We start from the raw sequence: 16,731 nt of genomic DNA on the forward strand, positions 1-16,731 counted from the left end.
AAACGAGACAATCCACTATTTTATATTAGAACAATCTGCAAAACTGTGAAACGTCCGGTGTACAAGCATCAACAACTGTTGTTAGTACGAGATAATGGTTTAAAAAGACCTTAACAATCTGCAGTAACTGGGCAATGATCATAACATGAAGCAGTGTGCATTTCCTTTCGGACAATTTTCAAATCGGTGAAACAATTGCGTTTATGCGATGAAACGGTCGTCGGCCATTAGAGACATTCTTGGTTATTAAAAAAAAAAAACATGTCACATTTACAAAATAATTCTTATATTCAGGAGATATTGTATTTGAGTCTTCCGTCGAATGACAACAGCTTCATCTTCCAGTTTGAAAGGCCGTCCTCCTTAGAGCGGTGTTGTGTCTGCAGCTCCAAGCTCTTTGATATTTATAAATGATAATATAGGCGGTGGTGCGAACAACTACAAGCGTTCTTGCTGCTCCAATGAAAATATCTTCCCCTGCATTATAGGCATCAGGATGACGATGCTCTGGCAGATGATAGGTCTAGCAGACCGATAACAACTAACCTCATCCAGTGCTGTTTATTTGTTTGTTTGGTTGTTTGTATGGTGTTTTTATGTTGCATGGAATCAGTGGTTATTCAGCAACGGGACCAACGGCTTTACGTGACTTCCGAACCACGTTGAGAGTGAACTTCTCTCACCAGAAATACACATCTCTCCCACCTCAATGGAATGCCCGAGAACAGGACTCGCGGCCAACGAGGTGGTACACCAACACTATACCAACCACGCCACTGAGGGCTCAGTGCTGTTCACGTACTTCTACATCTTCACTAAATGTAGGAACAAAAATAAAAACGAGAGTTTCCTTAGTGAGAGGTAGTTTTACTGATATGATAGTTTAGGACAAATGATCCTTGGTATTCGAACACATACAGTTTAATCAGTCATGTTTACAGATGCACAAAATACATTTTGCTACTTGGTCTGTGTCTTGCTGATTGTTTCAATTTTGATAAAATGTTTTCCGTAAAAGCGAGAATTGTTGCTGAACTCTGAGAACGGTTTAATTGTTGTTGCGATTGTCTTATTGAATGTGCCATTTGCCTTAAGGATATGGAGATTGTCATAGTTTTGCCAAATGTCTGAAAGATAAGACCTAATAATTGTTTCGCTGACAGTTACCAATGCTGAATAGTTTCTCATTTCATCCAGTTGTTATGGTGGTTGCCCAGCTAATTCTGAACTATGTTTATTTGGTTTGTAGAATGTACTGAATGAACTGCAAAAAGGTATGAATTTTCAAAGGCTATCCATCATGACGTACCCAGAAATAATAATTATTCCCTAATGATATTCCAAGCGATTCCCATTATGTCAAAGTAAATTATATATTTTAACTGCGAGAAGAAACTCCTCGCAGTTTGAAAATCATTCTAACCAGAAAAAAAAACTGAGAGAATTTTTATATTTCTGTGTGAGCTCTGAAAATGCTGATTGAAATGGAGGTATCTCTCATTACATGGATTTCTGTCTAAATCTCATTTTAATCATATTCATTTATTCTCTAATGTCATTGTGTATATTAATTGATTATATATATATATAATATATATATATATATATATATATATATATATATATAGATATATATATATAGATATATATATAATATATATATATATATACAATGTGAGAGTTATTTAAATTATGAGAGGTTTTTTCCTCTGTATCTTAGAAACCGTCGTATTAATTTTTTTTTTTTTTTTTTTTTTTGCAACTTTACTTATTTCTTGGAATATATTGCATCATGTTTTAAGAATCTTTTAGGGGAGACCTTTCAAAAATCTTCACCAGTTTCCTTCCTTTGAGGGTTTGGGAGTGACGATGTTGTTGTTTATATATTTCTTAATTACGAAATAATGCAGCATGGGATTTTAATAAATATATCTATCATCGATTAGTTTATGCATTTAGTTTTACAATTAAGAAATCGAATTAAAGAAAGTTTACCGTATCAGGAATAGTAACGAATTGGACGCTGTAGAATCTGAACCATCTCTACTATTTTCCATGAAATAAATCATATAAAAGATATTAAAAGGTAATGATGGGACATTTAACCTTCAACATTTTTCCTGACTCTCTCAGCTTTCTTAAGCCTGTAACTTATGGTGCGAAATTCCTCACGAAAGTAAATAAAAAAGAAAAAATGAATAAGAATTTGTCACATTCTTTCTGAAGCAAAGAACAATCTTGTTGGTGTCTCATTTAAGCAGATTTTTCCCTTAACTTTTATGAAGACTTTTCCCCATTATTTTTGGAGCAGCGTCGATAAGATTCTTTTCCGGGAGGTTAAAGTGAATTTTGGTGTTGCACCAGAAAGGGCCTCCTGGGAAAAGGAGGTTTTAGTTTTAGGAGGAAAATATTTGCAGAGAAGTCGTGAGTTCCTTGTCATTATTTATCGTTCCTCTGGAAAATTTAGACACTCGGTATAAATGTATAGTTTTTTTTATTTATTTTAGGTACAGATATCGATATCAAGCTATTGTCCATGTTCCTCGCGAATGGGACTATATGGCAGTTTTGTCTTTAGGCATTAAACGCTCTACCCGACTTCTAAATTTGACTGAAATACTGGACCCAATCGAGGAAAATGAACTCAGCTGCAAGACCGTTCTTCCGCAGACTATATAACACCAGAGTTTTCGATACGATTCCAGAAAGTCATGAGACCAGAATTAGTGTTGTTGAACTAATTCTTACTTTACTGGAAGTCATGACACCTTCTAATTACGGAGTAATGGCGGTCGTTGTGCTGAAGCATTCGACTGTACTCGGGAAAATGCATGCCGTGATGGCCTTGTTACTCTCATGGAGAGAGAGAGAGAGAGAGAGAGAGAGAGAGAGAGAGAGAGAGAGAGAGAGATAGAGAGAGAGAGAGATAGTGGATTTTCCAGTCACTGTGGTATTATTCGTAAGAGGAATAAATGATGTTCAATAGTTTAGTCTTGGTTTTTCTGCTTTGGAATTATTAGAAATTTATTGTCTTATTCGAGTGTAAAAGGACTGTTATATATATAATTATTAAATATATATCTATATATATATATATATATATATATATATATATCTATATATATATATATATATATATATATATGTGTGTGTGTGTGTGTGTGTGTATGAAATATATATATATGCCTCCTATTTCAAATAACGACCAGAAAACAGAGCAGTAACCACTCTCTCTCTCTCTCTCTCTCTCTCTCTCTCATTTTGCCTTGTATGAGTCTCAAATTGTTTTAAGAATAAACAGGAGGCAGCGCTGTTTGGGAAATTACTTCCCTGCTCTTTAATTTACGAATTTCCACTTTAATTTCAAGTTACTTTCTTTACGATGATCAGTTATTTTCCTAGAAATTATCTCGGTCACGGAATAATAAGCATTCCAAGACGACTTTAAACTGACTTATTAACTGAAAAAGGGTCTGAGAAATTTTCATATAAAAGCTTTCATGTTCTCTTATTGCAATGTTCCCCCGTGAAATAAATTCAGTGTAAACAAAAACAAAAATTAAAACAGCAGTTTGTTGTTGGTGTTTAAGAGTCAATGAAGACACCGAGAATCTCCCACGTCCGAGGACCAAAAAGGGAAGTTTTCTCAAATAAACTTTTATGGCGGAGTTTTTGCCAGGACGAATTTGCAGAAGACCTCCACTACTTAGGACAGGGAACTCCCGTACGGTAGCAGTGCCCTCAGTGCACCACAAGTGGTGTGCTGTAGGCTTTACTTAAGGGTCTTTTCAGCGTCCCTTCGGCCACTAACTGCAGCCCCTTCCGTATTCTATTGAACGCCAGGTAAGAGCAGCAGCAGAAAATGTAAAATGGAAAGAGCAACAGACATAAAATAATTCTCAGACTTTCGAGGATTTTCCTTCCGGAAATATGACCAGTTCATTTTAAACCTCGTTCCTGAAATGTGACCTTCCAGGGTAGCAAGAAAAAAGATAGATTTCCCTCGCAATTTTGTCGAAATAATTATTCTGGTTCTGTTTCGTCAGACGGGACTGAGTGTAAACACTGAGTTTTCTTTGTTGTTGTGCGTGAAACGAACTGATTTTTCTTGAATGGAAAATAATGATATATGTTGGTCATTGTTACTTTCATTCTCATCAAGCGAAGATTGAATGCATTACTACCCTAATACAAATCTCCTTTCATTCAAATAACTTTATTACGTTTTATCTATTTATTTATTAATTTAATCTATTATTTTCTTTTTTTAATAAGTTATCTCTTCTTTCTGCATTTCCTTTTAACTTCTATTACTTTTTTCTAATGAACGATATATTCTTTGGAAACTTGAATTTAAAGTCAGTGCCCCTGTGGGGGGCTTGTTTTATATGAATAGGGTTCTTCATCTTCTCAATAATAATAATAATAATAATAATAATAATAATAATAATAATCAATAATATAATAATAATAATAATAATATTAATAATAATAATAATAATAATAAAAAACACCATCCCCCACCAACAGAAATGCTGCAGAAGGAAGTGTAGGGGCACAAAAGACCAGCTCCTGATAGACAAAATGGTAATGAAGAACAGTAGGAGAAGGAAAACCAACCTAAACATGGCATGGATAGACTATAAGAAAGCCTTCGACATGATACCACACACATGGCTAATAGAATGCCTGAAAATATATGGGGCAGAGGAAAACACCATCAGGCTTCCTCAAAAATACAATGCGCAACTGAATACGATACTTACAAGCTCTGGAATAAGACTAGCAGAGGTTAATATCAGGAGAGGGATCTTCCAGGGCGACTCACTGTCCCCACTACTCTTCGTAGTAGCCATGATTCCCATGACAAAAGTACTACAGAAGATGGATGCCGGGTACCAACTCAAGAAAAGAGGCAACAGAATCAACCATCTGATGTTCATGGACGACATCAAGCTGTATGGTAAGAGCATCAAGGAAATAGATACCCTAATCCAGACTGTAAGGATTGTATCTGGGGACATCAGGATGGAGTTTGGAATAGAAAAATGCACCTTAGTCAACATACAAAAAGGCAAAGTAACGGCAACTGAAAGGATAAAGCTACCAGATGGGAGCAATATCAAACACATAGATGAGACTGGATACAAATACCTGGGAATAATGGAAGGAGGGGATATAAAACACCAAGAGATGAAGGACACGATCAGGAAAGAATATATGCAGAGACTCAAGGTGATACTCAAGTCAAAACTCAACGCCGGAAATATGATAAAAGCCATAAACACATGGGCAGTGCCAGTAATCAGATACAGCGCAGGAATAGTGGAATGGACGAAGGCAGAACTCCGCAGCATAGATCAGAAAACCAGGAAACATATGACAATACACAAAGCACTACACCCAAGAGCAAATACGGACAGACTATACATAACACGAAAGGAAGGAGGGAGAGGACTACTAAGTATAGAGGACTGCGTCAACATCGAGAACAGAGCACTGGGGCAATATCTGAAAACCAGTGAAGATGAAGGGCTCAAGACGTGGCTAAATGAGTGATGGGAGAAGGACTAATAAAAGTAGACGAAGACCCAGAAATATACAGAGACAGGAGAATGACAGACAGAACAGAGGACTGGCACAACAAACCAATGCACGGACAATACATAAGACAGACTAAAGAACTAGCCAGCGATGACACATGGCAATGGCTACAGAGGGGAGAGCTCAAGAAGGAAACTGAAGGAATGATAACAGCGGCACAAGATCAGGGCCTAAGAACCAGATATGTTCAAAGTACGATAGACGGAAATAACATCTCTCCCTTATGTAGGAAGTGCAATACGAAAAATGAAACTATAAACCACATAGCAAGCGAATGCCCGGCACTTGCACAGAACCAGTACAAAAAGAGGCATGATTCAGTGGCAAAAGCCCTCCACTGGAGCCTGTGCAAGAAACATCAGCTACCTTGCAGTAATAAGTGGTACGAGCACCAACCTGAGGGAGTGATAGAAAACGATCAGGCAAAGATCCTCTGGGACTATGGTATCAGAACGGATAGGGTGATACGTGCAAACAGACCAGACGTGACGTTGATTGACAGAGTCAAGGAGAAAGTATCACTCATTGATGTCGCAATACCATGGGACACCAGAGTTGAAGAGAAAGAGAGGGAAAAAATGGATAAGTATCAAGATCTGAAAATAGAAATAAGAAGGATATGGGATATGCCAGTGGAAATCGTACCCATAATCTTAGGAGCACTAGGCACGATCCCAAGATCCCTGAAAAGGAATCTAGAAAAACTAGAGGGCTGGAGTAGCTCCAGGACTCATGCAGAAGAGTGTGATCCTAGAAACGGCACACATAGTAAGAAAAGTGACTGGACTCCTAAGGAGGCAGGATGAAACCCGGAACCCACACTATAAATACCAACCAGTCGAATTGGAGGACTGTGATAGAGCCAAAAAAAAAAATAATAAATAATAATAATAATAATAATAATAATTATAATAATGATAAAGTTTATAGAGGCTTATCTGGTATTTTCTTTTCTGTTACCCTATCCTAGAACCCCTTCATTTCTTCTGCTTGCAAAAAAAAAAAAAAAAAAAAAAAAAAAAAACAAAAAAAAAAAAAAAAAAAAACTTAACGTAAAAAGGAAAAAAAAATAAAACGAATAATTCCACTGACAACGGTTTTCAAGTTCGCTATAATAATAATAATAATAATAATAATAATAATAATAATAATAATAATAATAATGAAGTTTGCAGACTCTAATCTCATCTTCCACCTCTTCATTTCTTCTTACTGGAAAACAAAAAATCTCCACGGAAAAAACAGTAATAACTCCCTTGACAACGGCGGCACCTGTCACAAAAGCGGTCCAAGAATTAATTCATTCGCCTTTGCAAAGTTCTTATTGGTTGATGACGAAGGCAGCTGGACTGCTCATTTTTCTGAAGGTTTTCCCTCCTGGTTTATTCGCCAGTAAAACTTTGGTCAGTTATTCCTCCTCCTCCGGGAATGTGGAATCCTGATCAAAGGCGAGAGGTTCTTTTGTTATGATTTCCACTGAGGAAATTCGGAATTTTGGGAATGATTGGGATTCTCTCTCTCCCTCTCTCCCCGGACTCAGAGTTTCGAATCAGGCAAAGTGGAAAGGAAGATATGATCGTGTTCTCCTAATTCCAGAGTGACCTCTGATGGGCTCATCTGATCGGGAGGGCCTCGAGGAGGTCATCCGCTCTCCAACGGAGGGAGGCCTTCCATGAGATACTCTTCTGTCTGTCTGTCAAAGGATGACTTATCATATTAATCATATTGTATTATATTATATTTGAATTGCGTTGTCAAAGACAGGGTCTTCGTATGACAGATGCTGATCCTGGAACCTGACGTGGCAGGTTCCAGACTTTAGGACATGCTTCCAGGTTGTAAGATTTTCACACTTCCAAACTTCAGATCTCCAGACTTAGACTTTCAGATGTCCAGTATTTTAGACATATGACTTCCATCCACGGCGTACGTACATTGTTGGAGATAGATCAAGGCTGTGATATCGCAGGTTATCGTCACTTGCGACGCCTGTACTCCTGATTCCCGCCGGAGGATTTGGCGGAAGACGTGGCCGTCGCTGTCCCGCCATGTAGGAGGCGTTACGCCAACCACTGCCCTGTCCGTCTTCAGCTTGTCCAGGAGAGTTAAGGGCTCGTGAGGAGGCTCGTAGGGAGGCAATTGCCAGGTAAGAGGTGATTATCCTGTGTTGTCCCTCGGAATTGAGAGCTCTCTTTGTAACGTAGAATTTAAGCACTATTTAAGGGTTAATTGTATCTATTTATATTTGTGTGTATATATATATATATATATATATATATATATATATATATAATATATATATATATATATATATATATATATATATATATATATATACATATATATATATATATATATATATATATATATATATATATATATATATACTATATATATATATATAATATATATATATATATATATATATATATATATATATATATATATATATATATATAAATAATACAATGTTGTGTTAAGTTAGGGATATTTTGGTATTTCATTCCCCCTCAGAATGGCTATTTGAATTAGTTTTAAGTTTAATACCACCACGGTTAGGTAGGAGGTTTAAGGCTTTCCTTACTTTATTTTCTCTGGACTTTCTTCCTTCTTTCTTATAGTTGTAGGATAGCGGTTTTATTATTGGGCCCGTGTTATGATTATTTGAGCCTGTGGCATATGTCCTTTCTTTGCTTTGTATATCTATTAAGTTGACTCACAAGGCTGATTTAGTGTTAAGTGTACTTTATTATTAATATTGCTAATTTTATTCGGTGTTTGTGTCCACATTCCTCTTACCCTGTGTACTTTCTTACCGCCTACGATCCCTGTGATTATTAAAGTATAAAAAACCTGTATTACGGCGAAACGGGTCGTAACATTGACTTAACATGACCCCCTCAAAATGAAACGCGAAACGATCAGGCCTCTGTGTAACATGCATCAAGATACAGAATGCATTGAGAAACGGAATACATTAAGGACACAGAATACATCGAGACACAGAATACACCAAGAAACACACAATACATTAAGGTACAGAATATATACACACACACACACACACCACACACACACACACACACACACACATATATATATATATATATATATATATATATATATATATATATATATATATATATATATATATAAATTCTTCAACTTTATTAGGAGAAAAGAGAAGGAACATTCCAATATTCCAGAGGGAGTAGTGGATGGGCCCTTCATTCTTCAGTTTCCAGTGGACCCTAAGTCTTCGTAAGACGTCCCTTGGAGAGAGAAAGCCTGGAAAAGAGAGAGAGAGAGGAGAGAGAGAGAGAGAGAGAGAGAGAGAGAGAGCCATTAATCAGTCGACCCAGAAACGTAAACTTCCTCGAATAACCATAGATAAATATGACGATTCCCCTTTCCAATGACCCGAATTTATGGGATGGACTTTCAGTTTCAGTGAATAATAATTCATCCCTGTTATTCATTCCTCTTCATTGAACCCCCTTCCGTGTCCAGTCTGTTTGTACAATTTGTCTTTCATAACGTATCTCGTTTGTTCGTGTTGTGGAAAAGTTTGAATTCATGAATATAAGTCTCAAGTCAGAATGGATTGGAGAGGGTCCTTGCTATAATGTCATTCAGAAGAGGTAGACATATATATGTAGTATATATACACAATGTATATATATTATAAATGTAAATATATTTATGGAGCTATACATAGAAGTAACACGAAACGAAATCATTCCAAAAACTCAATACTACCCAACATCGCCCAGAAGGAACGGATCAACAAGAATGTCGACTTGAAAACTGTTCAGTTTACCTGTACTCTCGTTAGTTAATCTCTCAATGTCACACTCTTCAACTGGGTCTGTGTGTGTGTGTGTGTGTGTGTCAGTTAGTCATCTCTGTGTAACTCGAGATTCCAGTGTCCTAGGAATGCCTTTGACTCCTTTTGTGACTGCCGACTCTACCGATTATTCTTACAAAATTATTAGAAACTAAAAGACGAAAAACTTCCGGCCCTAGGAACAAAGAAAAAAAAAAAAATAATAACTACACTGAAGACCTCCCACTTCCCTTTCGCCTAATCTAACTAACTTTGAATCATCGTCTGAAGAGGATACGAAATCCATAAACAAAAATAAAAGCTCAGCCGATCTCCCAGGAAAAGTTAGTGATATATCAGAGACGCATTCGTCGTATTTCTTTAAAACTGGGAGGTTATGACTAGTAGACATATAAGTTAAAATCATTATTCGCTTATCTATGTTTTCCTTTACGTAGAATGTAAGTTTAGATTGAGATGAGATATGTAGTCACAAGTTCATCCAGAAAGTTCCTAAGTGTCAATTGTAGCTTCATGTCACTCTGGGCAACATTCCATTGCAACCAATCAACTCCTATTCAATGGAAGCGCTCTCGCGCTCGTTAATGTTACTCGGTAATGTCATTTTCAAACACACATTTACTTCAGAGTTGCAACGGGAGTGAATTAGATAATCCTAAGAGTAGCCTGAGTCTTGAAATGGATTAGCAAATCCACAGTTATGTCTGGGTAGAAAATGATTTAGGAATATATCTCTACAGAGAGCTTCCGGGAATCTGTTCGATTCCCATTTTCAAATGGGAATCGGACTGAGTCCCGTGAGCGCCTGTAGAGACTTATTTCTAAATATATTCCTGCCCATACATAACTGTGGATTTCTTTCTATATTAAGGTGAATGTTGTGTAAATTATGGAACGAATAAATATAATTCTTGGCTTAGTTGGTGTCGACTAAACCAACCTTTACCTGAAACATTCATTAAGTGTAGTCAGGTCATGAAAGGAAAGGGCTGGTTTGGACCTTTGCACTCCTCAACCTACAGATATAATTACAATTCATGTGAAGAGGAAACCGATATTTTGAAAGAACTTTATTTATTTTCGCGAAATTCAGGCTGTCAAGCCCAGCACTGGGTAAGCACTTTCGGCCATTCAGAGCTCAAGACAGTGACAAGAGGGAGTTGGAGAGGTTGGACAGCCATTAAAGACATCCAGGTAATAAATGCAATTAGTGATAGTTAGAGAGGTTGGACAATAAGATTAATGAAAGGAAGAGAAGGGAGGTAAAGTAAAAGGCTAAAATTTGGGTGCAGTTAGGGGCCGAAGGGACGCTGCTAACAACCTTTAGTAATATCGTGAACAAAATGCTGGTAATCCTTTGGCATTTGTGAAGTTGTCATTTTGATTAAAGGGAATATCTAGATTCCACCTAACTGGTTCCCTGGCAGGGGCATTATGGCTGTCAGCTTGACACAAGATCTAAAAGGATATATAATAAGAAATAATAAAAACACATCAACGCTTTGACAAAGAAATCTCAGAGAGCGTAAGAATTGGTTTCAATTCTTCAGACTTTATGAAAACACTACGTAACGATGAATAGCCATGATTATTCGTAATTCAAAACAGCTCAGTCATTTTTACAAGTCATTATTTGTCCCCTGTATTCTGTAATTCAAACCATTCCAGACTTTCTTTGCAATTTACTCCCACGAGACTAAACTTTCAACATTGAAGCTTCTGAAGAAGATCGTATTTTTCCAGCAACAAGAATATGAAGAAAAAAAAGTGATAATCATATATATATATAATATATATATAATAGATATATATATATAAGTATATATATATATATATATACTATAATATACATACATATATATATTATATATATATATTATTATATATATATATATAATCTAGATATATAATATATTAATAGATATCCCAAGCAAATAACGACCGAAAATGAAAACTAGCTAGATAAAATAAGAAATATTATATATATCTTATATATTATATATATATATATAGAATATATATATATATATATATATATATATATATAATATCCAAAGCAAATACGACGAAAATCAAACTAGGTAGATAAATAATAAAAAGTTGGACGCAACTGCAAGGGAAACTTTTTGTTTACACAAAAAAAAAAAAAAAAAAAAACTGGGACCCGTCACTCTCGAATATAGAAAGTGCAGAGGTGAACACACATCGTTCATTTAAATTCTTGTCTTTATAAGAAATTATAGCTTGCATCAAACTCAATATGAACATATGAAATGATGAATAAATGAAACAATTTTTATAAGAAGTTGTGTGCGTCAATCCAGTCCATTAATATAAGACGACAGGGACAAATATTCAGAGGAAAAACAAAACTTGTATTTCATGTCTAATAAATCACCTTCAATTGGATTAACAGAGTCCCTCTAATTATTTCTCTGATCCTTGACGTTCTGTGAATCCCTTCAATGTAAAGTCATCATATCTTTACTAATGTTCAGCTATGTTATTTTATGTTACTTTCCAGGGCAACAAATGCCATTAATCTCTCTCTCTCTCTCTCTCTCTCTCTCTCTCTCCTCTCTCCTCCTCCTTCTCCTCTCCTCTCTCTCTCTCACACACACACACACACACACACATACAAGAAAAAGTCTTAAACCTTATACATAAGTTTCGAGTTGAATGGAAATGACTTTGTTTCCAAAATATGTTTCATTTCTCTGAATTGGCAGGAAATTCGTTGAAACCTCCATCGGGTGATTCACAGCCTACTCGTGTCCAAGAGAGATTATTACCTCATTTGCAGGAGAGAGAGAGAGAGAGAGAGAGAGAGAGAGAGAGTTCGGCGCGCGCGTACTCTTCTACTCTTCCCTAAAGCCATACATTACAGAACTAAATATTGGTCAACGATGCTTCCACCTGAAGTAAATATACACATGTAATTAAGTCTAAATGACATAAAAAGAAAGACTTCTCTAATTACAGCATAATAGACCTGTATTTCTCCCTAATGCGTCTGTAAGAACTAAATATCCAACTGTAATTCACAGCAAAAGTCAATTAAGCCTTCGTTGAGCGAACTTATCATAAAAGAACTTCCAGGAGCAACAGCCTCTGCTCCGAAGGCAGGAGGCAAAAACGTTCCTCGAAGAAGCTCATTTCGAGGAAGAACGGCAGAACATTCATTAAACGTTCTCAGCCTAAGGGAGAGACTGACACTGAGTCTCCTGAGACGAAAAAAACGTCTCGTATTCTGTTCATGAACGTTGCCTTATCACATGAGCTTTCATTGTCATCTTTGTTTATTTCTGGAGTCCTTCCCTTCTCTCAGGTGGTTAGTTGTGTAAATTACCTACGCGATAGATAAATAGCGAATGAAAATGTTTTAATTAAAAATGAGAAAAGTGAAAAATTACGAAAATATAAAAAATATGGGAAAATGGAGTGCTTATTAATATTTGTATGTTTAAAGATACAATTAAAATCTGGGACATTTTCAACATATCAATGGTGCACGGCTATACAGTGACTGAGAATCCACAATCATCTTTGTTAGTAAAACTATTTTAACTTGCATTGTTACAAAATACAGTTTTGACTTGGTAACTTTTAACATAACTGGTCTTTGGCCAATGCTCAATATAACCCACTATTATGGTTTATAAACTAAGAAGGAATCAGCTATAACTACAAAACATAATAACAGTGTATAATATAGGCTCATTCTTTAATATAACCCTTTGTTTTGGTTTATAAATTCAAAGACGAATCAGTTATAGCTACGCAATAGAAAAATAGTGTCTACCCATTTGTAAAAGCTGGGGAATGTGATAAAGTCGGGAAAAAGAAAATGAACATCTGCCCAATCCACAAGAGGCAAAGAATCCAATTTGCAACGGAAAGTAAACAGCAACAAATCCCTTTGAAGAGACGAAGATAAAAGTCAATCCCTTTTCGTGCTTTCACAAAACATGTCCCACCAAAACAAAAACAACTCTGTCACGAAAAACAAATAAAAAAATAATAAATTTTTTGTAAGGGAAAAAGCAGTTGGGTCTCTCTCTCTCTCTCTCTCTCTCTCTCTCTCTCTCTCTCTCTCTCTCTCTAATACCTTTTTTCCTCTTATATTTTCTTATTCCTACCACACAAATACACTAATGACAGTGTAAGCATGCAACCCCTCTTTATTTTTCTTAGATTTTCTTCTTCCTAACTCATTCTATCTAATCTGTCCTCCTCCAACTTATTTCATGATCTTCTCTTCATATGTAATAAAATATTTTCTTATTTCAATTCCTATTCAGAGTGCATAAAACCTAAACTATCTTTTTATTCCCTTTCATTAAAGACTCGAATCCTGGTATGACAATGAGACTATCTTAAGGATCTCGTCCATTTCAGAATAAAGCTTTAAACAGAATATGAAGAATCAGAAGATATAAGAGTTGGAAATGACACTATAAAGGAAATGACTTCAGTTCCCCTTGTAGATGAGATAATGATGAAGGGTAGATGGAGTTGGCTTGGATATGTCCGTCTCTCAACCCTAGGCCGAACGGGGCTTGTTAGCCACCTGGGGGGTTCCTGGGGAACCCAGGAGAGTTGGAGGAAGAAGACCCAGATCTACTTGGAGATAAAGAGAGCTATGAGAAGGGAGTCTGGAGACGAATGGAGATTTATGGAAGATAAAGCACAGGGAAGAAGGAGGTGAGTGGCGGAATGTCACAGAGACGATGATGAAAATATCGATAGAATAGAATATAGAATTAAGGCCAATGGCCAAGCACTAGAACCTATGAGGTCTGTCAACAATAAGTTTTGAAAGGCGTAACAGGAAAAAACCTTTTGCAGTTGCATAATGAATCAATTGCTAGGAGAGGGTGGATAGCAAGATGGAAAAAAGAGAATATGAACAGAGGTACAGTAAAAGGAAGAAAGAGGTTGCATCTATGGGGCGAAGGGACAATGCAAAGAACCTTAAGTAATGTCTACAGTGCACTACGTGAGGTGCACTGGCGGCACTACCCACACAAAGGATGATGATGAAATGGAGTTTAATGAGGAGTATATAATCAATAAAACCCATTTTGATTATAAAACAAGCAAATAAATAAAAAAAGTCATGTTAAATATATTTCCCTTTCACCAAGAAATATGTTTTGAAAAGGTAAAAGGAAAGGAAGAAATATTATAAAGCGTTGAAATGTTAAATTAAAGTTCCTTTTATCGGTCAATGTGTCTTCAACTGGAAAGGAATAAAAATAATTCTTCTCAGCTGAATCATTTTTCTTCAGGCAAATTGGACGAAATAGAAGCCGCTCATCTTCCCCATTATTAAAATAAAAAAAAAAATAACAAGACCGAATTTCCTTCGTAACTCTTCATCTCCAATTGTTCTCTTTCCAAAAATATTAAATGAATAAATAAATAAAATATTGAATAAAGCTCGAGAAATTGAAGGAACGGATTATATGTAGCATATTGAGAACACAATTTTTCTTTTCCGTCTGATTTTCGATGAAGGAATTCCGTCAGTTCTTTTGATCTTTTTATCTACTTCAAAAGAAGTGGAATAATTTAACCTTTAGTCTCTTTGGATGTTATGAGTTTATACTGAATTACAATATCAAATCTCTTTCGAACAAATTGCTTTAATAACATACATTGAATTTCCTTATGTGCAGCTATTCCTGCCCCTTTCAGTTATCAGTTATCTCTATCTTCTAATATATTCCATTTAGTTATCTCCGATACTCTCTTTCAACATTAATGCTAATGGTACAACGGCATCAAGAATAAGAATAATTATTCAATGCCTAAATCTGGTGACAGAAGGAACAAGGATTAAGTTTGAATCGAATTCACTGTAGCAAGCTGACTTTTACAGAAGATATAATGTAATAAACAGATATTTGTAATTGAAAAATATTTAAGTGAGCCTGCAAACATCCATCCATTACAGCTCTTGAGAGGCTTACAAAATTCTTAAAATTATACAAAACATTCACGACAAAGAGAGCTGAATTTTTATAAGAAATCATGTCATAAATATCTATATTTGAAATATATTTCCGTGAGCGAGCGAGCAAACCATCCATTATAGCTATCGAAAAGCTAATTATTTAAAAGAAATTATACAAAAAATTCACGAGAAAAAAGCAATAGAGGGAAATAACCTCATTTCGGCAAAACTGAATGACAAGAGTTAAGATAAAAAATGAATGGTTCAATAATGAAAAATAGTTTTGTGTTGCACTTCAAAAATATTCACATATCAAAAGGTTTGTAATGATAGGTAATAAAATCAATATAGCAAAATCAATACAGAAACAAGTGCAGTCTAACACAATATCTCATAACAACATTGACAATAATAATAAGAATATCAATATCAGCAATAACATGAATTACAATATTATTACACACACAGGCAGAAATAGTGAAAAAAACGACAACATAAGAAAAACCTAAGATAACTTCGAGTTAAGTCAAAGAATAAAGGAAAAAACAAAGTGGTAAATATCTTCAAAATAAACCACATACAAAGCAAACTAATCAAAATTATTTACCTTTAAAAAAAAGGTTGGCTTTACCAAAAAACAAAAATAATATTGTATGAACACTCACCAAAGTTTAGACGTTGCTGGGTTTCTGAAAATAAAATAAAACTGAAGGTTATTAACCATTTGAATGAAATAAATAATAATTAAAACTATAATATAGTTAGATCATTGTTAGAATCATGTCATAGAATCGGCACTCTAACTTTTGTTCTTACTCTCTCTCTGCGAGAGACAAACCCCAAAATGTGATAAGAAAACTCGAGTCATTTCCATATTCCTGAGCAAGGCAAGAGAGAGAGAGAGAGAGAGAGAGAGAGAGAGAGAGAGAGAGAGAGACTAGTCTGGATCTTCGGACACGTGTGAGTGACCATGTACGTAAGCTCGTATGTTTATCGGTTGTGTGTGTAAGCATATGAGCATTATGTCCGTTTGACGTAAAGTCATTTACGAGTCTTTCTTGCGACGTCAAAAAGCGAAGACGTCTCCGAAGAGAGACAGGAAGAAGGAAGCACTTGAATAACGAAGAAGAAGAAGAAGAAGAAGAAGAGAAGAAGAAGAAGAAGAATTGTCCCTTTATGCTTCAGACGAGCCCTCTCTGCTTAGAGACTGAGGAGGCCCCCAGGAATGATCTCGTGTCATCTCATAAGACAGTCAAGGAATTTGCATAAAACTTATTTCTCGCTGTCTGCAAGAAAGAGAGAGAGAGAGAGAGAGAGAGAG

The sequence above is a fragment of the Macrobrachium nipponense genome, chromosome 34, assembly GCF_015104395.2.
Source record: "Macrobrachium nipponense isolate FS-2020 chromosome 34, ASM1510439v2, whole genome shotgun sequence".
In the NCBI taxonomy this organism is placed as follows: Eukaryota; Metazoa; Arthropoda; class Malacostraca; order Decapoda; family Palaemonidae; genus Macrobrachium; species Macrobrachium nipponense.